General features: G+C 54.6%; 32 non-coding genes across 32 annotated transcripts; 11 read left to right on the top strand and 21 right to left on the bottom strand.

Annotated features, from left to right (window-relative positions):
- Nucleotides 1–868: 868 nt before the first annotated feature.
- On the top strand, nt 869–951 carry TRNAL-UAA (transfer RNA leucine (anticodon UAA)). The gene has a single exon. It is a non-coding gene; the product is annotated as a tRNA-Leu (tRNA).
- A 915-nt stretch (nt 952–1866) lies between these two features.
- On the bottom strand, nt 1867–1938 carry TRNAE-CUC (transfer RNA glutamic acid (anticodon CUC)). Its single transcript has one exon. It is a non-coding gene; the product is annotated as a tRNA-Glu (tRNA).
- A 340-nt stretch (nt 1939–2278) lies between these two features.
- On the bottom strand, nt 2279–2350 carry TRNAE-CUC (transfer RNA glutamic acid (anticodon CUC)). The gene has a single exon. It is a non-coding gene; the product is annotated as a tRNA-Glu (tRNA).
- Nucleotides 2351–3244: 894 nt separating this feature from the next.
- On the top strand, nt 3245–3327 carry TRNAL-UAA (transfer RNA leucine (anticodon UAA)). Its single transcript has one exon. It is a non-coding gene; the product is annotated as a tRNA-Leu (tRNA).
- A 904-nt stretch (nt 3328–4231) lies between these two features.
- Nucleotides 4232–4303, bottom strand: TRNAE-CUC (transfer RNA glutamic acid (anticodon CUC)). Its single transcript has one exon. It is a non-coding gene; the product is annotated as a tRNA-Glu (tRNA).
- A 340-nt stretch (nt 4304–4643) lies between these two features.
- On the bottom strand, nt 4644–4715 carry TRNAE-CUC (transfer RNA glutamic acid (anticodon CUC)). Its single transcript has one exon. It is a non-coding gene; the product is annotated as a tRNA-Glu (tRNA).
- Nucleotides 4716–5605: 890 nt separating this feature from the next.
- Nucleotides 5606–5688, top strand: TRNAL-UAA (transfer RNA leucine (anticodon UAA)). The gene has a single exon. It is a non-coding gene; the product is annotated as a tRNA-Leu (tRNA).
- Nucleotides 5689–6592: 904 nt separating this feature from the next.
- On the bottom strand, nt 6593–6664 carry TRNAE-CUC (transfer RNA glutamic acid (anticodon CUC)). The gene has a single exon. It is a non-coding gene; the product is annotated as a tRNA-Glu (tRNA).
- A 340-nt stretch (nt 6665–7004) lies between these two features.
- On the bottom strand, nt 7005–7076 carry TRNAE-CUC (transfer RNA glutamic acid (anticodon CUC)). Its single transcript has one exon. It is a non-coding gene; the product is annotated as a tRNA-Glu (tRNA).
- An 890-nt stretch (nt 7077–7966) lies between these two features.
- TRNAL-UAA (transfer RNA leucine (anticodon UAA)) lies at nt 7967–8049 on the top strand. Its single transcript has one exon. It is a non-coding gene; the product is annotated as a tRNA-Leu (tRNA).
- Nucleotides 8050–8964: 915 nt separating this feature from the next.
- TRNAE-CUC (transfer RNA glutamic acid (anticodon CUC)) lies at nt 8965–9036 on the bottom strand. Its single transcript has one exon. It is a non-coding gene; the product is annotated as a tRNA-Glu (tRNA).
- A 340-nt stretch (nt 9037–9376) lies between these two features.
- TRNAE-CUC (transfer RNA glutamic acid (anticodon CUC)) lies at nt 9377–9448 on the bottom strand. Its single transcript has one exon. It is a non-coding gene; the product is annotated as a tRNA-Glu (tRNA).
- Nucleotides 9449–10342: 894 nt separating this feature from the next.
- Nucleotides 10343–10425, top strand: TRNAL-UAA (transfer RNA leucine (anticodon UAA)). Its single transcript has one exon. It is a non-coding gene; the product is annotated as a tRNA-Leu (tRNA).
- A 915-nt stretch (nt 10426–11340) lies between these two features.
- On the bottom strand, nt 11341–11412 carry TRNAE-CUC (transfer RNA glutamic acid (anticodon CUC)). The gene has a single exon. It is a non-coding gene; the product is annotated as a tRNA-Glu (tRNA).
- A 340-nt stretch (nt 11413–11752) lies between these two features.
- Nucleotides 11753–11824, bottom strand: TRNAE-CUC (transfer RNA glutamic acid (anticodon CUC)). The gene has a single exon. It is a non-coding gene; the product is annotated as a tRNA-Glu (tRNA).
- Nucleotides 11825–12718: 894 nt separating this feature from the next.
- Nucleotides 12719–12801, top strand: TRNAL-UAA (transfer RNA leucine (anticodon UAA)). The gene has a single exon. It is a non-coding gene; the product is annotated as a tRNA-Leu (tRNA).
- A 904-nt stretch (nt 12802–13705) lies between these two features.
- On the bottom strand, nt 13706–13777 carry TRNAE-CUC (transfer RNA glutamic acid (anticodon CUC)). Its single transcript has one exon. It is a non-coding gene; the product is annotated as a tRNA-Glu (tRNA).
- Nucleotides 13778–14117: 340 nt separating this feature from the next.
- On the bottom strand, nt 14118–14189 carry TRNAE-CUC (transfer RNA glutamic acid (anticodon CUC)). Its single transcript has one exon. It is a non-coding gene; the product is annotated as a tRNA-Glu (tRNA).
- Nucleotides 14190–15079: 890 nt separating this feature from the next.
- On the top strand, nt 15080–15162 carry TRNAL-UAA (transfer RNA leucine (anticodon UAA)). Its single transcript has one exon. It is a non-coding gene; the product is annotated as a tRNA-Leu (tRNA).
- Nucleotides 15163–16077: 915 nt separating this feature from the next.
- Nucleotides 16078–16149, bottom strand: TRNAE-CUC (transfer RNA glutamic acid (anticodon CUC)). Its single transcript has one exon. It is a non-coding gene; the product is annotated as a tRNA-Glu (tRNA).
- A 340-nt stretch (nt 16150–16489) lies between these two features.
- TRNAE-CUC (transfer RNA glutamic acid (anticodon CUC)) lies at nt 16490–16561 on the bottom strand. Its single transcript has one exon. It is a non-coding gene; the product is annotated as a tRNA-Glu (tRNA).
- Nucleotides 16562–17455: 894 nt separating this feature from the next.
- Nucleotides 17456–17538, top strand: TRNAL-UAA (transfer RNA leucine (anticodon UAA)). Its single transcript has one exon. It is a non-coding gene; the product is annotated as a tRNA-Leu (tRNA).
- Nucleotides 17539–18453: 915 nt separating this feature from the next.
- Nucleotides 18454–18525, bottom strand: TRNAE-CUC (transfer RNA glutamic acid (anticodon CUC)). The gene has a single exon. It is a non-coding gene; the product is annotated as a tRNA-Glu (tRNA).
- Nucleotides 18526–18865: 340 nt separating this feature from the next.
- TRNAE-CUC (transfer RNA glutamic acid (anticodon CUC)) lies at nt 18866–18937 on the bottom strand. Its single transcript has one exon. It is a non-coding gene; the product is annotated as a tRNA-Glu (tRNA).
- An 894-nt stretch (nt 18938–19831) lies between these two features.
- TRNAL-UAA (transfer RNA leucine (anticodon UAA)) lies at nt 19832–19914 on the top strand. Its single transcript has one exon. It is a non-coding gene; the product is annotated as a tRNA-Leu (tRNA).
- A 904-nt stretch (nt 19915–20818) lies between these two features.
- On the bottom strand, nt 20819–20890 carry TRNAE-CUC (transfer RNA glutamic acid (anticodon CUC)). The gene has a single exon. It is a non-coding gene; the product is annotated as a tRNA-Glu (tRNA).
- Nucleotides 20891–21230: 340 nt separating this feature from the next.
- On the bottom strand, nt 21231–21302 carry TRNAE-CUC (transfer RNA glutamic acid (anticodon CUC)). Its single transcript has one exon. It is a non-coding gene; the product is annotated as a tRNA-Glu (tRNA).
- An 890-nt stretch (nt 21303–22192) lies between these two features.
- TRNAL-UAA (transfer RNA leucine (anticodon UAA)) lies at nt 22193–22275 on the top strand. Its single transcript has one exon. It is a non-coding gene; the product is annotated as a tRNA-Leu (tRNA).
- A 915-nt stretch (nt 22276–23190) lies between these two features.
- TRNAE-CUC (transfer RNA glutamic acid (anticodon CUC)) lies at nt 23191–23262 on the bottom strand. The gene has a single exon. It is a non-coding gene; the product is annotated as a tRNA-Glu (tRNA).
- A 340-nt stretch (nt 23263–23602) lies between these two features.
- TRNAE-CUC (transfer RNA glutamic acid (anticodon CUC)) lies at nt 23603–23674 on the bottom strand. The gene has a single exon. It is a non-coding gene; the product is annotated as a tRNA-Glu (tRNA).
- Nucleotides 23675–24564: 890 nt separating this feature from the next.
- TRNAL-UAA (transfer RNA leucine (anticodon UAA)) lies at nt 24565–24647 on the top strand. Its single transcript has one exon. It is a non-coding gene; the product is annotated as a tRNA-Leu (tRNA).
- Nucleotides 24648–25562: 915 nt separating this feature from the next.
- Nucleotides 25563–25634, bottom strand: TRNAE-CUC (transfer RNA glutamic acid (anticodon CUC)). Its single transcript has one exon. It is a non-coding gene; the product is annotated as a tRNA-Glu (tRNA).
- Nucleotides 25635–25858: the final 224 nt, after the last annotated feature.

Here is a 25858-nt window from a genome sequence, read left to right as displayed (position 1 = left end):
CTCAGATGGTGGCGTCCGAGTCCAAAGGCTGAGGGCCTCTGCTACAATGGGCACCAGTGCCTGCAGGTCTTCGGGGGCCGTTTCTGCTAATAAATAAATAAATAAAGAAATAAAGAAAGAAAGAAAGAAAGAAAACAAAAACACTTGTGATGGTCTGCGAAAAGGGGAGCTTAGAGATTGAAGACAGCATCACTTTGGGAACGTTTGCGCTTTCACTTCCAAGCGCTGATATTCCTGTCTTGCTCTCCTGAAAGGACAGCCTTCCTCGCTATGAGCTTTTGTGGGTCAGTGCTGAAGCTCCCCCTAGAGGCTGCCGCTGAAGATGCACACTCACAACTAACCCTCCTTAGGAGAACTGCTTCGTGGGAGAGCACGTTTATTAAAAGGCGGCAGGCCATGATTGCCTGCGAGACACAGCAGGGTTACCATGCAGAGTTCAAAGGGGGCTTTGCTTGTACAGCAAGTGCCGGAGGGCAAGAAGGGATGACATAGGAGCTGCCCTTTTTTCGGGCTCGCACACCAAGGCCTGCACCAGCCTTCGAGGCTCAGCCTGCCTCTGGACTGCCCTAGACCACCTTTACTCAAAGCACACACCCTGGTCGGGGACTCGAAGCCAGGCCCGTGGCAGTGAAAGCACCAAATCCTCACCACTAGGCCACCGGGGAAACGACTGCAGCACCCGGGAGGTTTCCGCAACCGTACTTGCAGTCAGCTGGAGGCTATTGTAATGCTGTTAAGTGAGAGACGTTTGCCGCTCGCAAGCCAATTCCATCCAACCTCCTGCAGGGGGCACTCTGGGCTGGTTTTCCACTTGTTCGCCTGCTGCTGAAACAGCAAAGATTCAATTCGAAGCCCTTTGCAGCAGCTCACCAGGATGGCCGAGTGGTTAAGGCGTTGGACTTAAGATCCAATGGACAAGTGTCCGCGTGGGTTCGAGCCCCACTCCTGGTACAGGTTTTTACTCTTCTTATCTAAATGCGGCAGCAGCTTCGCACAAGCCCTTTCCTGCTGTCTGTAGGCAGTGCCCCTACCTCAAAGCCCTGAGGCTTGAGTTCACCTGAAAAGAGCAACAAGGAATCGTTGCCCGTAGACTCTTTTCCTGGAAAACCTTTGCATTTTTGTACCATGTCCCTCGCATCCCAAGCTTAAGCCGCCAAAGTTGGCAGAGCTTGTGCAACCCCGCCAACAGCCCTACCACCCCAAAAGAAAATTGGGCAGGGATTCCCGCCTCCGCTTCCTCACGGCTTCCGAAACGGGCTTCCAAACGGGCGATGCCCTGACGGGTCAGCCAGTCACCGTCTAGGCCCGGTACACCCCTGTGAATAATAGAGCGTCCAACCTCAAATCAGGCTACAGGGCCCTTCAGCCCATAGAAGGAGAACCTGTCAACAAACGGGGCGAGGGCAATGCTCGGGCCCCTTGCGAAGCCTTTGCCAAGCTCCAAAGGCTGCACTTTCCCAGCAGACCACAGCTCTGTATGCAAATCAAGCAGCTACGACCCCTCCCTCCCCTGCTTTTCTCCTCCAAACCGGTACGCAACCATTTCTGCAGCCCTCTGCCCCAGGGTCCCGGGCAAGGTCTTGGTCTGATGAGGCTAGGGATGGTGGGCGAGCTCGGCTTTGGCAGGGCGACAGGACTAATATTTTCTCTACAGCTTTGGAAGAAAGAAAGCTTCCTTTTTGGGGCACAGGCCCACTTCTAGCGGCGACAGCTTCCGGTAAGGGACCATGCTGAAAAGATGCTTGGAGTTACCGCCAGGGGAGCCACGCCGCTATTGCCTGTGAGTGAAGCTACATTTGAAAGAAATATTTTTTGAGACGCAGTTGTTTGAATTTCTGTAAAAATGTCATTCAGTAAAAGCCTCTCTTCCCTGACCGGGAATCGAACCCGGGCCACGGCGGTGAGAGCGCCGAATCCTAACCACTAGACCACCAGGGAGACCGCTGGACAGCTCGGGAAGGCCGGGCAGTGGTGTCCGAGTGCACAATGCCTGCAGGTGCCTCAAAGGCCAGTCCATTGGGGGACTGGGAAGAGAGGGGGAGGGCCGAGCAGATAGGTTCTCTCCAGCGGTGAAAAAGGAAGCTGCCTTTTTTGCGTCAAGGGCAGTCTTTCCGCAGCGACAGGAGAATGAATGGGACTCTGCCATAAACACGTTTTGCGTCGCGCTGAGGGCACTTCCTCCATTTTGTGCACGCAAATCTGCATCTGGGAGCAAGATTTCCGGTTGCCAGTTAACTGCATTGCTGTAAATAAAAATGTCAGTTGTTAAAAGAGCTCCTTCCCTGACCGGGAATCGAACCCGGGCCGCGGCGGTGAGAGCGCCGAATCCTAACCACTAGACCACCAGGGACGGTGGGTGCACCCCGTTGCGTGTCGCTCAGATGGTGGCGTCCGAGTCCAAAGGCTGAGGGCCTCTGCTACAATGGGCACCAGTGCCTGCAGGTCTTCGGGGGCCGTTTCTGCTAATAAATAAATAAATAAAGAAATAAAGAAAGAAAGAAAGAAAGAAAACAAAAACACTTGTGATGGTCTGCGAAAAGGGGAGCTTAGAGATTGAAGACAGCATCACTTTGGGAACGTTTGCGCTTTCACTTCCAAGCGCTGATATTCCTGTCTTGCTCTCCTGAAAGGACAGCCTTCCTCGCTATGAGCTTTTGTGGGTCAGTGCTGAAGCTCCCCCTAGAGGCTGCCGCTGAAGATGCACACTCACAACTAACCCTCCTTAGGAGAACTGCTTCGTGGGAGAGCACGTTTATTAAAAGGCGGCAGGCCATGATTGCCTGCGAGACACAGCAGGGTTACCATGCAGAGTTCAAAGGGGGCTTTGCTTGTACAGCAAGTGCCGGAGGGCAAGAAGGGATGACATAGGAGCTGCCCTTTTTTCGGGCTCGCACACCAAGGCCTGCACCAGCCTTCGAGGCTCAGCCTGCCTCTGGACTGCCCTAGACCACCTTTACTCAAAGCACACACTCTGGTCGGGGACTCGAAGCCAGGCCCGTGGCAGTGAAAGCACCAAATCCTCACCACTAGGCCACCGGGGAAACGACTGCAGCACCCGGGAGGTTTCCGCAACCGTACTTGCAGTCAGCTGGAGGCTATTGTAATGCTGTTAAGTGAGAGACGTTTGCCGCTCGCAAGCCAATTCCATCCAACCTCCTGCAGGGGGCACTCTGGGCTGGTTTTCCACTTGTTCGCCTGCTGCTGAAACAGCAAAGATTCAATTCGAAGCCCTTTGCAGCAGCTCACCAGGATGGCCGAGTGGTTAAGGCGTTGGACTTAAGATCCAATGGACAAGTGTCCGCGTGGGTTCGAGCCCCACTCCTGGTACAGGTTTTTACTCTTCTTACCTAAATGCGGCAGCAGCTTCGCACAAGCCCTTTCCTGCTGTCTGTAGGCAGTGCCCCTACCTCAAAGCCCTGAGGCTTGAGTTCACCTGAAAAGAGCAACAAGGAATCGTTGCCCGTAGACTCTTTTCCTGGAAAACCTTTGCATTTTTGTACCATGTCCCTCGCATCCCAAGCTTAAGCCGCCAAAGTTGGCAGAGCTTGTGCAACCCCGCCAACAGCCCTACCACCCCAAAAGAAAATTGGGCAGGGATTCCCGCCTCCGCTTCCGAAACGGGCTTCCAAACGGGCGATGCCCTGACGGGTCAGCCAGTCACCGTCTAGGCCCGGTACACCCCTGTGAATAATAGAGCGTCCAACCTCAAATCAGGCTACAGGGCCCTTCAGCCCATAGAAGGAGAACCTGTCAACAAACGGGGCGAGGGCAATGCTCGGGCCCCTTGCGAAGCCTTTGCCAAGCTCCAAAGGCTGCACTTTCCCAGCAGACCACAGCTCTGTATGCAAATCAAGCAGCTACGACCCCTCCCTCCCCTGCTTTTCTCCTCCAAACCGGTACGCAACCATTTCTGCAGCCCTCTGCCCCAGGGTCCCGGGCAAGGTCTTGGTCTGATGAGGCTAGGGATGGTGGGCGAGCTCGGCTTTGGCAGGGCGACAGGACTAATATTTTCTCTACAGCTTTGGAAGAAAGAAAGCTTCCTTTTTGGGGCACAGGCCCACTTCTAGCGGCGACAGCTTCCGGTAAGGGACCATGCTGAAAAGATGCTTGGAGTTACCGCCAGGGGAGCCACGCCGCTATTGCCTGTGAGTGAAGCTACATTTGAAAGAAATATTTTTTGAGACGCAGTTGTTTGAATTTCTGTAAAAATGTCATTCAGTAAAAGCCTCTCTTCCCTGACCGGGAATCGAACCCGGGCCGCGGCGGTGAGAGCGCCGAATCCTAACCACTAGACCACCAGGGAGACCGCTGGACAACTCGGGAAGGCCGGGCAGTGGTGTCCGAGTGCACAATGCCTGCAGGTGCCTCAAAGGCCAGTCCATTGGGGGACTGGGAAGAGAGGGGGAGGGCCGAGCAGATAGGTTCTCTCCAGCGGTGAAAAAGGAAGCTGCCTTTTTTGCGTCAAGGGCAGTCTTTCCGCAGCGACAGGAGAATGAATGGGACTCTGCCATAAACACGTTTTGCGTCGCGCTGAGGGCACTTCCTCCATTTTGTGCACGCAAATCTGCATCTGGGAGCAAGATTTCCGGTCGCCAGTTAACTGCATTGCTGTAAATAAAAATGTCAGTTGTTAAAAGCGCTCCTTCCCTGACCGGGAATCGAACCCAGGCCGCGGCGGTGAGAGCGCCGAATCCTAACCACTAGACCACCAGGGACGGTGGGTGCACCCCGTTGCGTGTCGCTCAGATGGTGGCGTCCGAGTCCAAAGGCTGAGGGCCTCTGCTACAATGGGCACCAGTGCCTGCAGGTCTTCGGGGGCCGTTTCTGCTAATAAATAAAGAAATAAAGAAAGAAAGAAAGAAAGAAAGAAAACAAAAACACTTGTGATGGTCTGCGAAAAGGGGAGCTTAGAGATTGAAGACAGCATCACTTTGGGAACGTTTGCGCTTTCACTTCCAAGCGCTGATATTCCTGTCTTGCTCTCCTGAAAGGACAGCCTTCCTCGCTATGAGCTTTTGTGGGTCAGTGCTGAAGCTCCCCCTAGAGGCTGCCGCTGAAGATGCACACTCACAACTAACCCTCCTTAGGAGAACTGCTTCGTGGGAGAGCACGTTTATTAAAAGGCGGCAGGCCATGATTGCCTGCGAGACACAGCAGGGTTACCATGCAGAGTTCAAAGGGGGCTTTGCTTGTACAGCAAGTGCCGGAGGGCAAGAAGGGATGACATAGGAGCTGCCCTTTTTTCGGGCTCGCACACCAAGGCCTGCACCAGCCTTCGAGGCTCAGCCTGCCTCTGGACTGCCCTAGACCACCTTTACTCAAAGCACACACTCTGGTCGGGGACTCGAAGCCAGGCCCGTGGCAGTGAAAGCACCAAATCCTCACCACTAGGCCACCGGAGAAACGACTGCAGCACCCGGGAGGTTTCCGCAACCGTACTTGCAGTCAGCTGGAGGCTATTGTAATGCTGTTAAGTGAGAGACGTTTGCCGCTCGCAAGCCAATTCCATCCAACCTCCTGCAGGGGGCACTCTGGGCTGGTTTTCCACTTGTTCGCCTGCTGCTGAAACAGCAAAGATTCAATTCGAAGCCCTTTGCAGCAGCTCACCAGGATGGCCGAGTGGTTAAGGCGTTGGACTTAAGATCCAATGGACAAGTGTCCGCGTGGGTTCGAGCCCCACTCCTGGTACAGGTTTTTACTCTTCTTACCTAAATGCGGCAGCAGCTTCGCACAAGCCCTTTCCTGCTGTCTGTAGGCAGTGCCCCTACCTCAAAGCCCTGAGGCTTGAGTTCACCTGAAAAGAGCAACAAGGAATCGTTGCCCGTAGACTCTTTTCCTGGAAAACCTTTGCATTTTTGTACCATGTCCCTCGCATCCCAAGCTTAAGCCGCCAAAGTTGGCAGAGCTTGTGCAACCCCGCCAACAGCCCTACCACCCCAAAAGAAAATTGGGCAGGGATTCCCGCCTCCGCTTCCGAAACGGGCTTCCAAACGGGCGATGCCCTGACGGGTCAGCCAGTCACCGTCTAGGCCCGGTACACCCCTGTGAATAATAGAGCGTCCAACCTCAAATCAGGCTACAGGGCCCTTCAGCCCATAGAAGGAGAACCTGTCAACAAACGGGGCGAGGGCAATGCTCGGGCCCCTTGCGAAGCCTTTGCCAAGCTCCAAAGGCTGCACTTTCCCAGCAGACCACAGCTCTGTATGCAAATCAAGCAGCTACGACCCCTCCCTCCCCTGCTTTTCTCCTCCAAACCGGTACGCAACCATTTCTGCAGCCCTCTGCCCCAGGGTCCCGGGCAAGGTCTTGGTCTGATGAGGCTAGGGATGGTGGGCGAGCTCGGCTTTGGCAGGGCGACAGGACTAATATTTTCTCTACAGCTTTGGAAGAAAGAAAGCTTCCTTTTTGGGGCACAGGCCCACTTCTAGCGGCGACAGCTTCCGGTAAGGGACCATGCTGAAAAGATGCTTGGAGTTACCGCCAGGGGAGCCACGCCGCTATTGCCTGTGAGTGAAGCTACATTTGAAAGAAATATTTTTTGAGACGCAGTTGTTTGAATTTCTGTAAAAATGTCATTCAGTAAAAGCCTCTCTTCCCTGACCGGGAATCGAACCCGGGCCGCGGCGGTGAGAGCGCCGAATCCTAACCACTAGACCACCAGGGAGACCGCTGGACAACTCGGGAAGGCCGGGCAGTGGTGTCCGAGTGCACAATGCCTGCAGGTGCCTCAAAGGCCAGTCCATTGGGGGACTGGGAAGAGAGGGGGAGGGCCGAGCAGATAGGTTCTCTCCAGCGGTGAAAAAGGAAGCTGCCTTTTTTGCGTCAAGGGCAGTCTTTCCGCAGCGACAGGAGAATGAATGGGACTCTGCCATAAACACGTTTTGCGTCGCGCTGAGGGCACTTCCTCCATTTTGTGCACGCAAATCTGCATCTGGGAGCAAGATTTCCGGTCGCCAGTTAACTGCATTGCTGTAAATAAAAATGTCAGTTGTTAAAAGCGCTCCTTCCCTGACCGGGAATCGAACCCAGGCCGCGGCGGTGAGAGCGCCGAATCCTAACCACTAGACCACCAGGGACGGTGGGTGCACCCCGTTGCGTGTCGCTCAGATGGTGGCGTCCGAGTCCAAAGGCTGAGGGCCTCTGCTACAATGGGCACCAGTGCCTGCAGGTCTTCGGGGGCCGTTTCTGCTAATAAATAAAGAAATAAAGAAAGAAAGAAAGAAAGAAAGAAAACAAAAACACTTGTGATGGTCTGCGAAAAGGGGAGCTTAGAGATTGAAGACAGCATCACTTTGGGAACGTTTGCGCTTTCACTTCCAAGCGCTGATATTCCTGTCTTGCTCTCCTGAAAGGACAGCCTTCCTCGCTATGAGCTTTTGTGGGTCAGTGCTGAAGCTCCCCCTAGAGGCTGCCGCTGAAGATGCACACTCACAACTAACCCTCCTTAGGAGAACTGCTTCGTGGGAGAGCACGTTTATTAAAAGGCGGCAGGCCATGATTGCCTGCGAGACACAGCAGGGTTACCATGCAGAGTTCAAAGGGGGCTTTGCTTGTACAGCAAGTGCCGGAGGGCAAGAAGGGATGACATAGGAGCTGCCCTTTTTTCGGGCTCGCACACCAAGGCCTGCACCAGCCTTCGAGGCTCAGCCTGCCTCTGGACTGCCCTAGACCACCTTTACTCAAAGCACACACTCTGGTCGGGGACTCGAAGCCAGGCCCGTGGCAGTGAAAGCACCAAATCCTCACCACTAGGCCACCGGGGAAACGACTGCAGCACCCGGGAGGTTTCCGCAACCGTACTTGCAGTCAGCTGGAGGCTATTGTAATGCTGTTAAGTGAGAGACGTTTGCCGCTCGCAAGCCAATTCCATCCAACCTCCTGCAGGGGGCACTCTGGGCTGGTTTTCCACTTGTTCGCCTGCTGCTGAAACAGCAAAGATTCAATTCGAAGCCCTTTGCAGCAGCTCACCAGGATGGCCGAGTGGTTAAGGCGTTGGACTTAAGATCCAATGGACAAGTGTCCGCGTGGGTTCGAGCCCCACTCCTGGTACAGGTTTTTACTCTTCTTACCTAAATGCGGCAGCAGCTTCGCACAAGCCCTTTCCTGCTGTCTGTAGGCAGTGCCCCTACCTCAAAGCCCTGAGGCTTGAGTTCACCTGAAAAGAGCAACAAGGAATCGTTGCCCGTAGACTCTTTTCCTGGAAAACCTTTGCATTTTTGTACCATGTCCCTCGCATCCCAAGCTTAAGCCGCCAAAGTTGGCAGAGCTTGTGCAACCCCGCCAACAGCCCTACCACCCCAAAAGAAAATTGGGCAGGGATTCCCGCCTCCGCTTCCTCACGGCTTCCGAAACGGGCTTCCAAACGGGCGATGCCCTGACGGGTCAGCCAGTCACCGTCTAGGCCCGGTACACCCCTGTGAATAATAGAGCGTCCAACCTCAAATCAGGCTACAGGGCCCTTCAGCCCATAGAAGGAGAACCTGTCAACAAACGGGGCGAGGGCAATGCTCGGGCCCCTTGCGAAGCCTTTGCCAAGCTCCAAAGGCTGCACTTTCCCAGCAGACCACAGCTCTGTATGCAAATCAAGCAGCTACGACCCCTCCCTCCCCTGCTTTTCTCCTCCAAACCGGTACGCAACCATTTCTGCAGCCCTCTGCCCCAGGGTCCCGGGCAAGGTCTTGGTCTGATGAGGCTAGGGATGGTGGGCGAGCTCGGCTTTGGCAGGGCGACAGGACTAATATTTTCTCTACAGCTTTGGAAGAAAGAAAGCTTCCTTTTTGGGGCACAGGCCCACTTCTAGCGGCGACAGCTTCCGGTAAGGGACCATGCTGAAAAGATGCTTGGAGTTACCGCCAGGGGAGCCACGCCGCTATTGCCTGTGAGTGAAGCTACATTTGAAAGAAATATTTTTTGAGACGCAGTTGTTTGAATTTCTGTAAAAATGTCATTCAGTAAAAGCCTCTCTTCCCTGACCGGGAATCGAACCCGGGCCACGGCGGTGAGAGCGCCGAATCCTAACCACTAGACCACCAGGGAGACCGCTGGACAGCTCGGGAAGGCCGGGCAGTGGTGTCCGAGTGCACAATGCCTGCAGGTGCCTCAAAGGCCAGTCCATTGGGGGACTGGGAAGAGAGGGGGAGGGCCGAGCAGATAGGTTCTCTCCAGCGGTGAAAAAGGAAGCTGCCTTTTTTGCGTCAAGGGCAGTCTTTCCGCAGCGACAGGAGAATGAATGGGACTCTGCCATAAACACGTTTTGCGTCGCGCTGAGGGCACTTCCTCCATTTTGTGCACGCAAATCTGCATCTGGGAGCAAGATTTCCGGTCGCCAGTTAACTGCATTGCTGTAAATAAAAATGTCAGTTGTTAAAAGAGCTCCTTCCCTGACCGGGAATCGAACCCGGGCCGCGGCGGTGAGAGCGCCGAATCCTAACCACTAGACCACCAGGGACGGTGGGTGCACCCCGTTGCGTGTCGCTCAGATGGTGGCGTCCGAGTCCAAAGGCTGAGGGCCTCTGCTACAATGGGCACCAGTGCCTGCAGGTCTTCGGGGGCCGTTTCTGCTAATAAATAAATAAATAAAGAAATAAAGAAAGAAAGAAAGAAAGAAAACAAAAACACTTGTGATGGTCTGCGAAAAGGGGAGCTTAGAGATTGAAGACAGCATCACTTTGGGAACGTTTGCGCTTTCACTTCCAAGCGCTGATATTCCTGTCTTGCTCTCCTGAAAGGACAGCCTTCCTCGCTATGAGCTTTTGTGGGTCAGTGCTGAAGCTCCCCCTAGAGGCTGCCGCTGAAGATGCACACTCACAACTAACCCTCCTTAGGAGAACTGCTTCGTGGGAGAGCACGTTTATTAAAAGGCGGCAGGCCATGATTGCCTGCGAGACACAGCAGGGTTACCATGCAGAGTTCAAAGGGGGCTTTGCTTGTACAGCAAGTGCCGGAGGGCAAGAAGGGATGACATAGGAGCTGCCCTTTTTTCGGGCTCGCACACCAAGGCCTGCACCAGCCTTCGAGGCTCAGCCTGCCTCTGGACTGCCCTAGACCACCTTTACTCAAAGCACACACCCTGGTCGGGGACTCGAAGCCAGGCCCGTGGCAGTGAAAGCACCAAATCCTCACCACTAGGCCACCGGGGAAACGACTGCAGCACCCGGGAGGTTTCCGCAACCGTACTTGCAGTCAGCTGGAGGCTATTGTAATGCTGTTAAGTGAGAGACGTTTGCCGCTCGCAAGCCAATTCCATCCAACCTCCTGCAGGGGGCACTCTGGGCTGGTTTTCCACTTGTTCGCCTGCTGCTGAAACAGCAAAGATTCAATTCGAAGCCCTTTGCAGCAGCTCACCAGGATGGCCGAGTGGTTAAGGCGTTGGACTTAAGATCCAATGGACAAGTGTCCGCGTGGGTTCGAGCCCCACTCCTGGTACAGGTTTTTACTCTTCTTATCTAAATGCGGCAGCAGCTTCGCACAAGCCCTTTCCTGCTGTCTGTAGGCAGTGCCCCTACCTCAAAGCCCTGAGGCTTGAGTTCACCTGAAAAGAGCAACAAGGAATCGTTGCCCGTAGACTCTTTTCCTGGAAAACCTTTGCATTTTTGTACCATGTCCCTCGCATCCCAAGCTTAAGCCGCCAAAGTTGGCAGAGCTTGTGCAACCCCGCCAACAGCCCTACCACCCCAAAAGAAAATTGGGCAGGGATTCCCGCCTCCGCTTCCTCACGGCTTCCGAAACGGGCTTCCAAACGGGCGATGCCCTGACGGGTCAGCCAGTCACCGTCTAGGCCCGGTACACCCCTGTGAATAATAGAGCGTCCAACCTCAAATCAGGCTACAGGGCCCTTCAGCCCATAGAAGGAGAACCTGTCAACAAACGGGGCGAGGGCAATGCTCGGGCCCCTTGCGAAGCCTTTGCCAAGCTCCAAAGGCTGCACTTTCCCAGCAGACCACAGCTCTGTATGCAAATCAAGCAGCTACGACCCCTCCCTCCCCTGCTTTTCTCCTCCAAACCGGTACGCAACCATTTCTGCAGCCCTCTGCCCCAGGGTCCCGGGCAAGGTCTTGGTCTGATGAGGCTAGGGATGGTGGGCGAGCTCGGCTTTGGCAGGGCGACAGGACTAATATTTTCTCTACAGCTTTGGAAGAAAGAAAGCTTCCTTTTTGGGGCACAGGCCCACTTCTAGCGGCGACAGCTTCCGGTAAGGGACCATGCTGAAAAGATGCTTGGAGTTACCGCCAGGGGAGCCACGCCGCTATTGCCTGTGAGTGAAGCTACATTTGAAAGAAATATTTTTTGAGACGCAGTTGTTTGAATTTCTGTAAAAATGTCATTCAGTAAAAGCCTCTCTTCCCTGACCGGGAATCGAACCCGGGCCACGGCGGTGAGAGCGCCGAATCCTAACCACTAGACCACCAGGGAGACCGCTGGACAGCTCGGGAAGGCCGGGCAGTGGTGTCCGAGTGCACAATGCCTGCAGGTGCCTCAAAGGCCAGTCCATTGGGGGACTGGGAAGAGAGGGGGAGGGCCGAGCAGATAGGTTCTCTCCAGCGGTGAAAAAGGAAGCTGCCTTTTTTGCGTCAAGGGCAGTCTTTCCGCAGCGACAGGAGAATGAATGGGACTCTGCCATAAACACGTTTTGCGTCGCGCTGAGGGCACTTCCTCCATTTTGTGCACGCAAATCTGCATCTGGGAGCAAGATTTCCGGTTGCCAGTTAACTGCATTGCTGTAAATAAAAATGTCAGTTGTTAAAAGAGCTCCTTCCCTGACCGGGAATCGAACCCGGGCCGCGGCGGTGAGAGCGCCGAATCCTAACCACTAGACCACCAGGGACGGTGGGTGCACCCCGTTGCGTGTCGCTCAGATGGTGGCGTCCGAGTCCAAAGGCTGAGGGCCTCTGCTACAATGGGCACCAGTGCCTGCAGGTCTTCGGGGGCCGTTTCTGCTAATAAATAAATAAATAAAGAAATAAAGAAAGAAAGAAAGAAAGAAAACAAAAACACTTGTGATGGTCTGCGAAAAGGGGAGCTTAGAGATTGAAGACAGCATCACTTTGGGAACGTTTGCGCTTTCACTTCCAAGCGCTGATATTCCTGTCTTGCTCTCCTGAAAGGACAGCCTTCCTCGCTATGAGCTTTTGTGGGTCAGTGCTGAAGCTCCCCCTAGAGGCTGCCGCTGAAGATGCACACTCACAACTAACCCTCCTTAGGAGAACTGCTTCGTGGGAGAGCACGTTTATTAAAAGGCGGCAGGCCATGATTGCCTGCGAGACACAGCAGGGTTACCATGCAGAGTTCAAAGGGGGCTTTGCTTGTACAGCAAGTGCCGGAGGGCAAGAAGGGATGACATAGGAGCTGCCCTTTTTTCGGGCTCGCACACCAAGGCCTGCACCAGCCTTCGAGGCTCAGCCTGCCTCTGGACTGCCCTAGACCACCTTTACTCAAAGCACACACTCTGGTCGGGGACTCGAAGCCAGGCCCGTGGCAGTGAAAGCACCAAATCCTCACCACTAGGCCACCGGGGAAACGACTGCAGCACCCGGGAGGTTTCCGCAACCGTACTTGCAGTCAGCTGGAGGCTATTGTAATGCTGTTAAGTGAGAGACGTTTGCCGCTCGCAAGCCAATTCCATCCAACCTCCTGCAGGGGGCACTCTGGGCTGGTTTTCCACTTGTTCGCCTGCTGCTGAAACAGCAAAGATTCAATTCGAAGCCCTTTGCAGCAGCTCACCAGGATGGCCGAGTGGTTAAGGCGTTGGACTTAAGATCCAATGGACAAGTGTCCGCGTGGGTTCGAGCCCCACTCCTGGTACAGGTTTTTACTCTTCTTACCTAAATGCGGCAGCAGCTTCGCACAAGCCCTTTCCTGCTGTCTGTAGGCAGTGCCCCTACCTCAAAGCCCTGAGGCTTGAGTTCACCTGAAAAGAGCAACAAGGAATCGTTGCCCGTAGACTCTTTTCCTGGAAAACCTTTGCATTTTTGTACCATGTCCCTCGCATCCCAAGCTTAAGCCGCCAAAGTTGGCAGAGCTTGTGCAACCCCGCCAACAGCCCTACCACCCCAAAAGAAAATTGGGCAGGGATTCCCGCCTCCGCTTCCGAAACGGGCTTCCAAACGGGCGATGCCCTGACGGGTCAGCCAGTCACCGTCTAGGCCCGGTACACCCCTGTGAATAATAGAGCGTCCAACCTCAAATCAGGCTACAGGGCCCTTCAGCCCATAGAAGGAGAACCTGTCAACAAACGGGGCGAGGGCAATGCTCGGGCCCCTTGCGAAGCCTTTGCCAAGCTCCAAAGGCTGCACTTTCCCAGCAGACCACAGCTCTGTATGCAAATCAAGCAGCTACGACCCCTCCCTCCCCTGCTTTTCTCCTCCAAACCGGTACGCAACCATTTCTGCAGCCCTCTGCCCCAGGGTCCCGGGCAAGGTCTTGGTCTGATGAGGCTAGGGATGGTGGGCGAGCTCGGCTTTGGCAGGGCGACAGGACTAATATTTTCTCTACAGCTTTGGAAGAAAGAAAGCTTCCTTTTTGGGGCACAGGCCCACTTCTAGCGGCGACAGCTTCCGGTAAGGGACCATGCTGAAAAGATGCTTGGAGTTACCGCCAGGGGAGCCACGCCGCTATTGCCTGTGAGTGAAGCTACATTTGAAAGAAATATTTTTTGAGACGCAGTTGTTTGAATTTCTGTAAAAATGTCATTCAGTAAAAGCCTCTCTTCCCTGACCGGGAATCGAACCCGGGCCGCGGCGGTGAGAGCGCCGAATCCTAACCACTAGACCACCAGGGAGACCGCTGGACAACTCGGGAAGGCCGGGCAGTGGTGTCCGAGTGCACAATGCCTGCAGGTGCCTCAAAGGCCAGTCCATTGGGGGACTGGGAAGAGAGGGGGAGGGCCGAGCAGATAGGTTCTCTCCAGCGGTGAAAAAGGAAGCTGCCTTTTTTGCGTCAAGGGCAGTCTTTCCGCAGCGACAGGAGAATGAATGGGACTCTGCCATAAACACGTTTTGCGTCGCGCTGAGGGCACTTCCTCCATTTTGTGCACGCAAATCTGCATCTGGGAGCAAGATTTCCGGTCGCCAGTTAACTGCATTGCTGTAAATAAAAATGTCAGTTGTTAAAAGCGCTCCTTCCCTGACCGGGAATCGAACCCAGGCCGCGGCGGTGAGAGCGCCGAATCCTAACCACTAGACCACCAGGGACGGTGGGTGCACCCCGTTGCGTGTCGCTCAGATGGTGGCGTCCGAGTCCAAAGGCTGAGGGCCTCTGCTACAATGGGCACCAGTGCCTGCAGGTCTTCGGGGGCCGTTTCTGCTAATAAATAAAGAAATAAAGAAAGAAAGAAAGAAAGAAAGAAAACAAAAACACTTGTGATGGTCTGCGAAAAGGGGAGCTTAGAGATTGAAGACAGCATCACTTTGGGAACGTTTGCGCTTTCACTTCCAAGCGCTGATATTCCTGTCTTGCTCTCCTGAAAGGACAGCCTTCCTCGCTATGAGCTTTTGTGGGTCAGTGCTGAAGCTCCCCCTAGAGGCTGCCGCTGAAGATGCACACTCACAACTAACCCTCCTTAGGAGAACTGCTTCGTGGGAGAGCACGTTTATTAAAAGGCGGCAGGCCATGATTGCCTGCGAGACACAGCAGGGTTACCATGCAGAGTTCAAAGGGGGCTTTGCTTGTACAGCAAGTGCCGGAGGGCAAGAAGGGATGACATAGGAGCTGCCCTTTTTTCGGGCTCGCACACCAAGGCCTGCACCAGCCTTCGAGGCTCAGCCTGCCTCTGGACTGCCCTAGACCACCTTTACTCAAAGCACACACTCTGGTCGGGGACTCGAAGCCAGGCCCGTGGCAGTGAAAGCACCAAATCCTCACCACTAGGCCACCGGAGAAACGACTGCAGCACCCGGGAGGTTTCCGCAACCGTACTTGCAGTCAGCTGGAGGCTATTGTAATGCTGTTAAGTGAGAGACGTTTGCCGCTCGCAAGCCAATTCCATCCAACCTCCTGCAGGGGGCACTCTGGGCTGGTTTTCCACTTGTTCGCCTGCTGCTGAAACAGCAAAGATTCAATTCGAAGCCCTTTGCAGCAGCTCACCAGGATGGCCGAGTGGTTAAGGCGTTGGACTTAAGATCCAATGGACAAGTGTCCGCGTGGGTTCGAGCCCCACTCCTGGTACAGGTTTTTACTCTTCTTACCTAAATGCGGCAGCAGCTTCGCACAAGCCCTTTCCTGCTGTCTGTAGGCAGTGCCCCTACCTCAAAGCCCTGAGGCTTGAGTTCACCTGAAAAGAGCAACAAGGAATCGTTGCCCGTAGACTCTTTTCCTGGAAAACCTTTGCATTTTTGTACCATGTCCCTCGCATCCCAAGCTTAAGCCGCCAAAGTTGGCAGAGCTTGTGCAACCCCGCCAACAGCCCTACCACCCCAAAAGAAAATTGGGCAGGGATTCCCGCCTCCGCTTCCTCACGGCTTCCGAAACGGGCTTCCAAACGGGCGATGCCCTGACGGGTCAGCCAGTCACCGTCTAGGCCCGGTACACCCCTGTGAATAATAGAGCGTCCAACCTCAAATCAGGCTACAGGGCCCTTCAGCCCATAGAAGGAGAACCTGTCAACAAACGGGGCGAGGGCAATGCTCGGGCCCCTTGCGAAGCCTTTGCCAAGCTCCAAAGGCTGCACTTTCCCAGCAGACCACAGCTCTGTATGCAAATCAAGCAGCTACGACCCCTCCCTCCCCTGCTTTTCTCCTCCAAACCGGTACGCAACCATTTCTGCAGCCCTCTGCCCCAGGGTCCCGGGCAAGGTCTTGGTCTGATGAGGCTAGGGATGGTGGGCGAGCTCGGCTTTGGCAGGGCGACAGGACTAATATTTTCTCTACAGCTTTGGAAGAAAGAAAGCTTCCTTTTTGGGGCACAGGCCCACTTCTAGCGGCGACAGCTTCCGGTAAGGGACCATGCTGAAAAGATGCTTGGAGTTACCGCCAGGGGAGCCACGCCGCTATTGCCTGTGAGTGAAGCTACATTTGAAAGAAATATTTTTTGAGACGCAGTTGTTTGAATTTCTGTAAAAATGTCATTCAGTAAAAGCCTCTCTTCCCTGACCGGGAATCGAACCCGGGCCGCGGCGGTGAGAGCGCCGAATCCTAACCACTAGACCACCAGGGAGACCGCTGGACAGCTCGGGAAGGCCGGGCAGTGGTGTCCGAGTGCACAATGCCTGCAGGTGCCTCAAAGGCCAGTCCATTGGGGGACTGGGAAGAGAGGGGGAGGGCCGAGCAGATAGGTTCTCTCCAGCGGTGAAAAAGGAAGCTGCCTTTTTTGCGTCAAGGGCAGTCTTTCCGCAGCGACAGGAGAATGAATGGGACTCTGCCATAAACACGTTTTGCGTCGCGCTGAGGGCACTTCCTCCATTTAGTGCACGCAAATCTGCATCTGGGAGCAAGATTTCCGGTCGCCAGTTAACTGCATTGCTGTAAATAAAAATGTCAGTTGTTAAAAGAGCTCCTTCCCTGACCGGGAATCGAACCCGGGCCGCGGCGGTGAGAGCGCCGAATCCTAACCACTAGACCACCAGGGACGGTGGGTGCACCCCGTTGCGTGTCGCTCAGATGGTGGCGTCCGAGTCCAAAGGCTGAGGGCCTCTGCTACAATGGGCACCAGTGCCTGCAGGTCTTCGGGGGCCGTTTCTGCTAATAAATAAATAAATAAAGAAATAAAGAAAGAAAGAAAGAAAGAAAACAAAAACACTTGTGATGGTCTGCGAAAAGGGGAGCTTAGAGATTGAAGACAGCATCACTTTGGGAACGTTTGCGCTTTCACTTCCAAGCGCTGATATTCCTGTCTTGCTCTCCTGAAAGGACAGCCTTCCTCGCTATGAGCTTTTGTGGGTCAGTGCTGAAGCTCCCCCTAGAGGCTGCCGCTGAAGATGCACACTCACAACTAACCCTCCTTAGGAGAACTGCTTCGTGGGAGAGCACGTTTATTAAAAGGCGGCAGGCCATGATTGCCTGCGAGACACAGCAGGGTTACCATGCAGAGTTCAAAGGGGGCTTTGCTTGTACAGCAAGTGCCGGAGGGCAAGAAGGGATGACATAGGAGCTGCCCTTTTTTCGGGCTCGCACACCAAGGCCTGCACCAGCCTTCGAGGCTCAGCCTGCCTCTGGACTGCCCTAGACCACCTTTACTCAAAGCACACACCCTGGTCGGGGACTCGAAGCCAGGCCCGTGGCAGTGAAAGCACCAAATCCTCACCACTAGGCCACCGGGGAAACGACTGCAGCACCCGGGAGGTTTCCGCAACCGTACTTGCAGTCAGCTGGAGGCTATTGTAATGCTGTTAAGTGAGAGACGTTTGCCGCTCGCAAGCCAATTCCATCCAACCTCCTGCAGGGGGCACTCTGGGCTGGTTTTCCACTTGTTCGCCTGCTGCTGAAACAGCAAAGATTCAATTCGAAGCCCTTTGCAGCAGCTCACCAGGATGGCCGAGTGGTTAAGGCGTTGGACTTAAGATCCAATGGACAAGTGTCCGCGTGGGTTCGAGCCCCACTCCTGGTACAGGTTTTTACTCTTCTTATCTAAATGCGGCAGCAGCTTCGCACAAGCCCTTTCCTGCTGTCTGTAGGCAGTGCCCCTACCTCAAAGCCCTGAGGCTTGAGTTCACCTGAAAAGAGCAACAAGGAATCGTTGCCCGTAGACTCTTTTCCTGGAAAACCTTTGCATTTTTGTACCATGTCCCTCGCATCCCAAGCTTAAGCCGCCAAAGTTGGCAGAGCTTGTGCAACCCCGCCAACAGCCCTACCACCCCAAAAGAAAATTGGGCAGGGATTCCCGCCTCCGCTTCCTCACGGCTTCCGAAACGGGCTTCCAAACGGGCGATGCCCTGACGGGTCAGCCAGTCACCGTCTAGGCCCGGTACACCCCTGTGAATAATAGAGCGTCCAACCTCAAATCAGGCTACAGGGCCCTTCAGCCCATAGAAGGAGAACCTGTCAACAAACGGGGCGAGGGCAATGCTCGGGCCCCTTGCGAAGCCTTTGCCAAGCTCCAAAGGCTGCACTTTCCCAGCAGACCACAGCTCTGTATGCAAATCAAGCAGCTACGACCCCTCCCTCCCCTGCTTTTCTCCTCCAAACCGGTACGCAACCATTTCTGCAGCCCTCTGCCCCAGGGTCCCGGGCAAGGTCTTGGTCTGATGAGGCTAGGGATGGTGGGCGAGCTCGGCTTTGGCAGGGCGACAGGACTAATATTTTCTCTACAGCTTTGGAAGAAAGAAAGCTTCCTTTTTGGGGCACAGGCCCACTTCTAGCGTCGACAGCTTCCGGTAAGGGACCATGCTGAAAAGATGCTTGGAGTTACCGCCAGGGGAGCCACGCCGCTATTGCCTGTGAGTGAAGCTACATTTGAAAGAAATATTTTTTGAGACGCAGTTGTTTGAATTTCTGTAAAAATGTCATTCAGTAAAAGCCTCTCTTCCCTGACCGGGAATCGAACCCGGGCCACGGCGGTGAGAGCGCCGAATCCTAACCACTAGACCACCAGGGAGACCGCTGGACAGCTCGGGAAGGCCGGGCAGTGGTGTCCGAGTGCACAATGCCTGCAGGTGCCTCAAAGGCCAGTCCATTGGGGGACTGGGAAGAGAGGGGGAGGGCCGAGCAGATAGGTTCTCTCCAGCGGTGAAAAAGGAAGCTGCCTTTTTTGCGTCAAGGGCAGTCTTTCCGCAGCGACAGGAGAATGAATGGGACTCTGCCATAAACACGTTTTGCGTCGCGCTGAGGGCACTTCCTCCATTTTGTGCACGCAAATCTGCATCTGGGAGCAAGATTTCCGGTCGCCAGTTAACTGCATTGCTGTAAATAAAAATGTCAGTTGTTAAAAGAGCTCCTTCCCTGACCGGGAATCGAACCCGGGCCGCGGCGGTGAGAGCGCCGAATCCTAACCACTAGACCACCAGGGACGGTGGGTGCACCCCGTTGCGTGTCGCTCAGATGGTGGCGTCCGAGTCCAAAGGCTGAGGGCCTCTGCTACAATGGGCACCAGTGCCTGCAGGTCTTCGGGGGCCGTTTCTGCTAATAAATAAAGAAATAAAGAAAGAAAGAAAGAAAGAAAGAAAGAAAACAAAAACACTTGTGATGGTCTGCGAAAAGGGGAGCTTAGAGATTGAAGACAGCATCACTTTGGGAACGTTTGCGCTTTCACTTCCAAGCGCTGATATTCCTGTCTTGCTCTCCTGAAAGGACAGCCTTCCTCGCTATGAGCTTTTGTGGGTCAGTGCTGAAGCTCCCCCTAGAGGCTGCCGCTGAAGATGCACACTCACAACTAACCCTCCTTAGGAGAACTGCTTCGTGGGAGAGCACGTTTATTAAAAGGCGGCAGGCCATGATTGCCTGCGAGACACAGCAGGGTTACCATGCAGAGTTCAAAGGGGGCTTTGCTTGTACAGCAAGTGCCGGAGGGCAAGAAGGGATGACATAGGAGCTGCCCTTTTTTCGGGCTCGCACACCAAGGCCTGCACCAGCCTTCGAGGCTCAGCCTGCCTCTGGACTGCCCTAGACCACCTTTACTCAAAGCACACACTCTGGTCGGGGACTCGAAGCCAGGCCCGTGGCAGTGAAAGCACCAAATCCTCACCACTAGGCCACCGGGGAAACGACTGCAGCACCCGGGAGGTTTCCGCAACCGTACTTGCAGTCAGCTGGAGGCTATTGTAATGCTGTTAAGTGAGAGACGTTTGCCGCTCGCAAGCCAATTCCATCCAACCTCCTGCAGGGGGCACTCTGGGCTGGTTTTCCACTTGTTCGCCTGCTGCTGAAACAGCAAAGATTCAATTCGAAGCCCTTTGCAGCAGCTCACCAGGATGGCCGAGTGGTTAAGGCGTTGGACTTAAGATCCAATGGACAAGTGTCCGCGTGGGTTCGAGCCCCACTCCTGGTACAGGTTTTTACTCTTCTTACCTAAATGCGGCAGCAGCTTCGCACAAGCCCTTTCCTGCTGTCTGTAGGCAGTGCCCCTACCTCAAAGCCCTGAGGCTTGAGTTCACCTGAAAAGAGCAACAAGGAATCGTTGCCCGTAGACTCTTTTCCTGGAAAACCTTTGCATTTTTGTACCATGTCCCTCGCATCCCAAGCTTAAGCCGCCAAAGTTGGCAGAGCTTGTGCAACCCCGCCAACAGCCCTACCACCCCAAAAGAAAATTGGGCAGGGATTCCCGCCTCCGCTTCCGAAACGGGCTTCCAAACGGGCGATGCCCTGACGGGTCAGCCAGTCACCGTCTAGGCCCGGTACACCCCTGTGAATAATAGAGCGTCCAACCTCAAATCAGGCTACAGGGCCCTTCAGCCCATAGAAGGAGAACCTGTCAACAAACGGGGCGAGGGCAATGCTCGGGCCCCTTGCGAAGCCTTTGCCAAGCTCCAAAGGCTGCACTTTCCCAGCAGACCACAGCTCTGTATGCAAATCAAGCAGCTACGACCCCTCCCTCCCCTGCTTTTCTCCTCCAAACCGGTACGCAACCATTTCTGCAGCCCTCTGCCCCAGGGTCCCGGGCAAGGTCTTGGTCTGATGAGGCTAGGGATGGTGGGCGAGCTCGGCTTTGGCAGGGCGACAGGACTAATATTTTCTCTACAGCTTTGGAAGAAAGAAAGCTTCCTTTTTGGGGCACAGGCCCACTTCTAGCGGCGACAGCTTCCGGTAAGGGACCATGCTGAAAAGATGCTTGGAGTTACCGCCAGGGGAGCCACGCCGCTATTGCCTGTGAGTGAAGCTACATTTGAAAGAAATATTTTTTGAGACGCAGTTGTTTGAATTTCTGTAAAAATGTCATTCAGTAAAAGCCTCTCTTCCCTGACCGGGAATCGAACCCGGGCCGCGGCGGTGAGAGCGCCGAATCCTAACCACTAGACCACCAGGGAGACCGCTGGACAGCTCGGGAAGGCCGGGCAGTGGTGTCCGAGTGCACAATGCCTGCAGGTGCCTCAAAGGCCAGTCCATTGGGGGACTGGGAAGAGAGGGGGAGGGCCGAGCAGATAGGTTCTCTCCAGCGGTGAAAAAGGAAGCTGCCTTTTTTGCGTCAAGGGCAGTCTTTCCGCAGCGACAGGAGAATGAATGGGACTCTGCCATAAACACGTTTTGCGTCGCGCTGAGGGCACTTCCTCCATTTTGTGCACGCAAATCTGCATCTGGGAGCAAGATTTCCGGTCGCCAGTTAACTGCATTGCTGTAAATAAAAATGTCAGTTGTTAAAAGAGCTCCTTCCCTGACCGGGAATCGAACCCGGGCCGCGGCGGTGAGAGCGCCGAATCCTAACCACTAGACCACCAGGGACGGTGGGTGCACCCCGTTGCGTGTCGCTCAGATGGTGGCGTCCGAGTCCAAAGGCTGAGGGCCTCTGCTACAATGGGCACCAGTGCCTGCAGGTCTTCGGGGGCCGTTTCTGCTAATAAATAAAGAAATAAAGAAAGAAAGAAAGAAAGAAAGAAAACAAAAACACTTGTGATGGTCTGCGAAAAGGGGAGCTTAGAGATTGAAGACAGCATCACTTTGGGAACGTTTGCGCTTTCACTTCCAAGCGCTGATATTCCTGTCTTGCTCTCCTGAAAGGACAGCCTTCCTCGCTATGAGCTTTTGTGGGTCAGTGCTGAAGCTCCCCCTAGAGGCTGCCGCTGAAGATGCACACTCACAACTAACCCTCCTTAGGAGAACTGCTTCGTGGGAGAGCACGTTTATTAAAAGGCGGCAGGCCATGATTGCCTGCGAGACACAGCAGGGTTACCATGCAGAGTTCAAAGGGGGCTTTGCTTGTACAGCAAGTGCCGGAGGGCAAGAAGGGATGACATAGGAGCTGCCCTTTTTTCGGGCTCGCACACCAAGGCCTGCACCAGCCTTCGAGGCTCAGCCTGCCTCTGGACTGCCCTAGACCACCTTTACTCAAAGCACACACTCTGGTCGGGGACTCGAAGCCAGGCCCGTGGCAGTGAAAGCACCAAATCCTCACCACTAGGCCACCGGGGAAACGACTGCAGCACCCGGGAGGTTTCCGCAACCGTACTTGCAGTCAGCTGGAGGCTATTGTAATGCTGTTAAGTGAGAGACGTTTGCCGCTCGCAAGCCAATTCCATCCAACCTCCTGCAGGGGGCACTCTGGGCTGGTTTTCCACTTGTTCGCCTGCTGCTGAAACAGCAAAGATTCAATTCGAAGCCCTTTGCAGCAGCTCACCAGGATGGCCGAGTGGTTAAGGCGTTGGACTTAAGATCCAATGGACAAGTGTCCGCGTGGGTTCGAGCCCCACTCCTGGTACAGGTTTTTACTCTTCTTACCTAAATGCGGCAGCAGCTTCGCACAAGCCCTTTCCTGCTGTCTGTAGGCAGTGCCCCTACCTCAAAGCCCTGAGGCTTGAGTTCACCTGAAAAGAGCAACAAGGAATCGTTGCCCGTAGACTCTTTTCCTGGAAAACCTTTGCATTTTTGTACCATGTCCCTCGCATCCCAAGCTTAAGCCGCCAAAGTTGGCAGAGCTTGTGCAACCCCGCCAACAGCCCTACCACCCCAAAAGAAAATTGGGCAGGGATTCCCGCCTCCGCTTCCTCACGGCTTCCGAAACGGGCTTCCAAACGGGCGATGCCCTGACGGGTCAGCCAGTCACCGTCTAGGCCCGGTACACCCCTGTGAATAATAGAGCGTCCAACCTCAAATCAGGCTACAGGGCCCTTCAGCCCATAGAAGGAGAACCTGTCAACAAACGGGGCGAGGGCAATGCTCGGGCCCCTTGCGAAGCCTTTGCCAAGCTCCAAAGGCTGCACTTTCCCAGCAGACCACAGCTCTGTATGCAAATCAAGCAGCTACGACCCCTCCCTCCCCTGCTTTTCTCCTCCAAACCGGTACGCAACCATTTCTGCAGCCCTCTGCCCCAGGGTCCCGGGCAAGGTCTTGGTCTGATGAGGCTAGGGATGGTGGGCGAGCTCGGCTTTGGCAGGGCGACAGGACTAATATTTTCTCTACAGCTTTGGAAGAAAGAAAGCTTCCTTTTTGGGGCACAGGCCCACTTCTAGCGGCGACAGCTTCCGGTAAGGGACCATGCTGAAAAGATGCTTGGAGTTACCGCCAGGGGAGCCACGCCGCTATTGCCTGTGAGTGAAGCTACATTTGAAAGAAATATTTTTTGAGACGCAGTTGTTTGAATTTCTGTAAAAATGTCATTCAGTAAAAGCCTCTCTTCCCTGACCGGGAATCGAACCCGGGCCGCGGCGGTGAGAGCGCCGAATCCTAACCACTAGACCACCAGGGAGACCGCTGGACAGCTCGGGAAGGCCGGGCAGTGGTGTCCGAGTGCACAATGCCTGCAGGTGCCTCAAAGGCCAGTCCATTGGGGGACTGGGAAGAGAGGGGGAGGGCCGAGCAGATAGGTTCTCTCCAGCGGTGAAAAAGGAAGCTGCCTTTTTTGCGTCAAGGGCAGTCTTTCCGCAGCGACAGGAGAATGAATGGGACTCTGCCATAAACACGTTTTGCGTCGCGCTGAGGGCACTTCCTCCATTTTGTGCACGCAAATCTGCATCTGGGAGCAAGATTTCCGGTCGCCAGTTAACTGCATTGCTGTAAATAAAAATGTCAGTTGTTAAAAGAGCTCCTTCCCTGACCGGGAATCGAACCCGGGCCGCGGCAGTGAGAGCGCCGAATCCTAACCACTAGACCACCAGGGACGGTGGGTGCACCCCGTTGCGTGTCGCTCAGATGGTGGCGTCCGAGTCCAAAGGCTGAGGGCCTCTGCTACAATGGGCACCAGTGCCTGCAGGTCTTCGGGGGCCGTTTCTGCTAATAAATAAAGAAATAAAGAAAGAAAGAAAGAAAGAAAGAAAACAAAAACACTTGTGATGGTCTGCGAAAAGGGGAGCTTAGAGATTGAAGACAGCATCACTTTGGGAACGTTTGCGCTTTCACTTCCAAGCGCTGATATTCCTGTCTTGCTCTCCTGAAAGGACAGCCTTCCTCGCTATGAGCTTTTGTGGGTCAGTGCTGAAGCTCCCCCTAGAGGCTGCCGCTGAAGATGCACACTCACAACTAACCCTCCTTAGGAGAACTGCTTCGTGGGAGAGCACGTTTATTAAAAGGCGGCAGGCCATGATTGCCTGCGAGACACAGCAGGGTTACCATGCAGAGTTCAAAGGGGGCTTTGCTTGTACAGCAAGTGCCGGAGGGCAAGAAGGGATGACATAGGAGCTGCCCTTTTTTCGGGCTCGCACACCAAGGCCTGCACCAGCCTTCGAGGCTCAGCCTGCCTCTGGACTGCCCTAGACCACCTTTACTCAAAGCACACACTCTGGTCGGGGACTCGAAGCCAGGCCCGTGGCAGTGAAAGCACCAAATCCTCACCACTAGGCCACCGGGGAAACGACTGCAGCACCCGGGAGGTTTCCGCAACCGTACTTGCAGTCAGCTGGAGGCTATTGTAATGCTGTTAAGTGAGAGACGTTTGCCGCTCGCAAGCCAATTCCATCCAACCTCCTGCAGGGGGCACTCTGGGCTGGTTTTCCACTTGTTCGCCTGCTGCTGAAACAGCAAAGATTCAATTCGAAGCCCTTTGCAGCAGCTCACCAGGATGGCCGAGTGGTTAAGGCGTTGGACTTAAGATCCAATGGACAAGTGTCCGCGTGGGTTCGAGCCCCACTCCTGGTACAGGTTTTTACTCTTCTTACCTAAATGCGGCAGCAGCTTCGCACAAGCCCTTTCCTGCTGTCTGTAGGCAGTGCCCCTACCTCAAAGCCCTGAGGCTTGAGTTCACCTGAAAAGAGCAACAAGGAATCGTTGCCCGTAGACTCTTTTCCTGGAAAACCTTTGCATTTTTGTACCATGTCCCTCGCATCCCAAGCTTAAGCCGCCAAAGTTGGCAGAGCTTGTGCAACCCCGCCAACAGCCCTACCACCCCAAAAGAAAATTGGGCAGGGATTCCCGCCTCCGCTTCCTCACGGCTTCCGAAACGGGCTTCCAAACGGGCGATGCCCTGACGGGTCAGCCAGTCACCGTCTAGGCCCGGTACACCCCTGTGAATAATAGAGCGTCCAACCTCAAATCAGGCTACAGGGCCCTTCAGCCCATAGAAGGAGAACCTGTCAACAAACGGGGCGAGGGCAATGCTCGGGCCCCTTGCGAAGCCTTTGCCAAGCTCCAAAGGCTGCACTTTCCCAGCAGACCACAGCTCTGTATGCAAATCAAGCAGCTACGACCCCTCCCTCCCCTGCTTTTCTCCTCCAAACCGGTACGCAACCATTTCTGCAGCCCTCTGCCCCAGGGTCCCGGGCAAGGTCTTGGTCTGATGAGGCTAGGGATGGTGGGCGAGCTCGGCTTTGGCAGGGCGACAGGACTAATATTTTCTCTACAGCTTTGGAAGAAAGAAAGCTTCCTTTTTGGGGCACAGGCCCACTTCTAGCGGCGACAGCTTCCGGTAAGGGACCATGCCGAAAAGATGCTTGGAGTTACCGCCAGGGGAGCCACGCCGCTATTGCCTGTGAGTGAAGCTACATTTGAAAGAAATATTTTTTGAGACGCAGTTGTTTGAATTTCTGTAAAAATGTCATTCAGTAAAAGCCTCTCTTCCCTGACCGGGAATCGAACCCGGGCCGCGGCGGTGAGAGCGCCGAATCCTAACCACTAGACCACCAGGGAGACCGCTGGACAGCTCGGGAAGGCCGGGCAGTGGTGTCCGAGTGCACAATGCCTGCAGGTGCCTCAAAGGCCAGTCCATTGGGGGACTGGGAAGAGAGGGGGAGGGCCGAGCAGATAGGTTCTCTCCAGCGGTGAAAAAGGAAGCTGCCTTTTTTGCGTCAAGGGCAGTCTTTCCGCAGCGACAGGAGAATGAATGGGACTCTGCCATAAACACGTTTTGCGTC

This window comes from Ambystoma mexicanum, chromosome 5p (assembly GCF_040938575.1).
Source record: "Ambystoma mexicanum isolate Mex_15411 chromosome 5p, UKY_AmexF1_1, whole genome shotgun sequence".
In the NCBI taxonomy this organism is placed as follows: domain Eukaryota; kingdom Metazoa; phylum Chordata; class Amphibia; order Caudata; family Ambystomatidae; genus Ambystoma; species Ambystoma mexicanum.
Note: the sequence above shows the minus strand (reverse complement) of the source record. Positions and strands in the feature narration are given on the sequence as shown.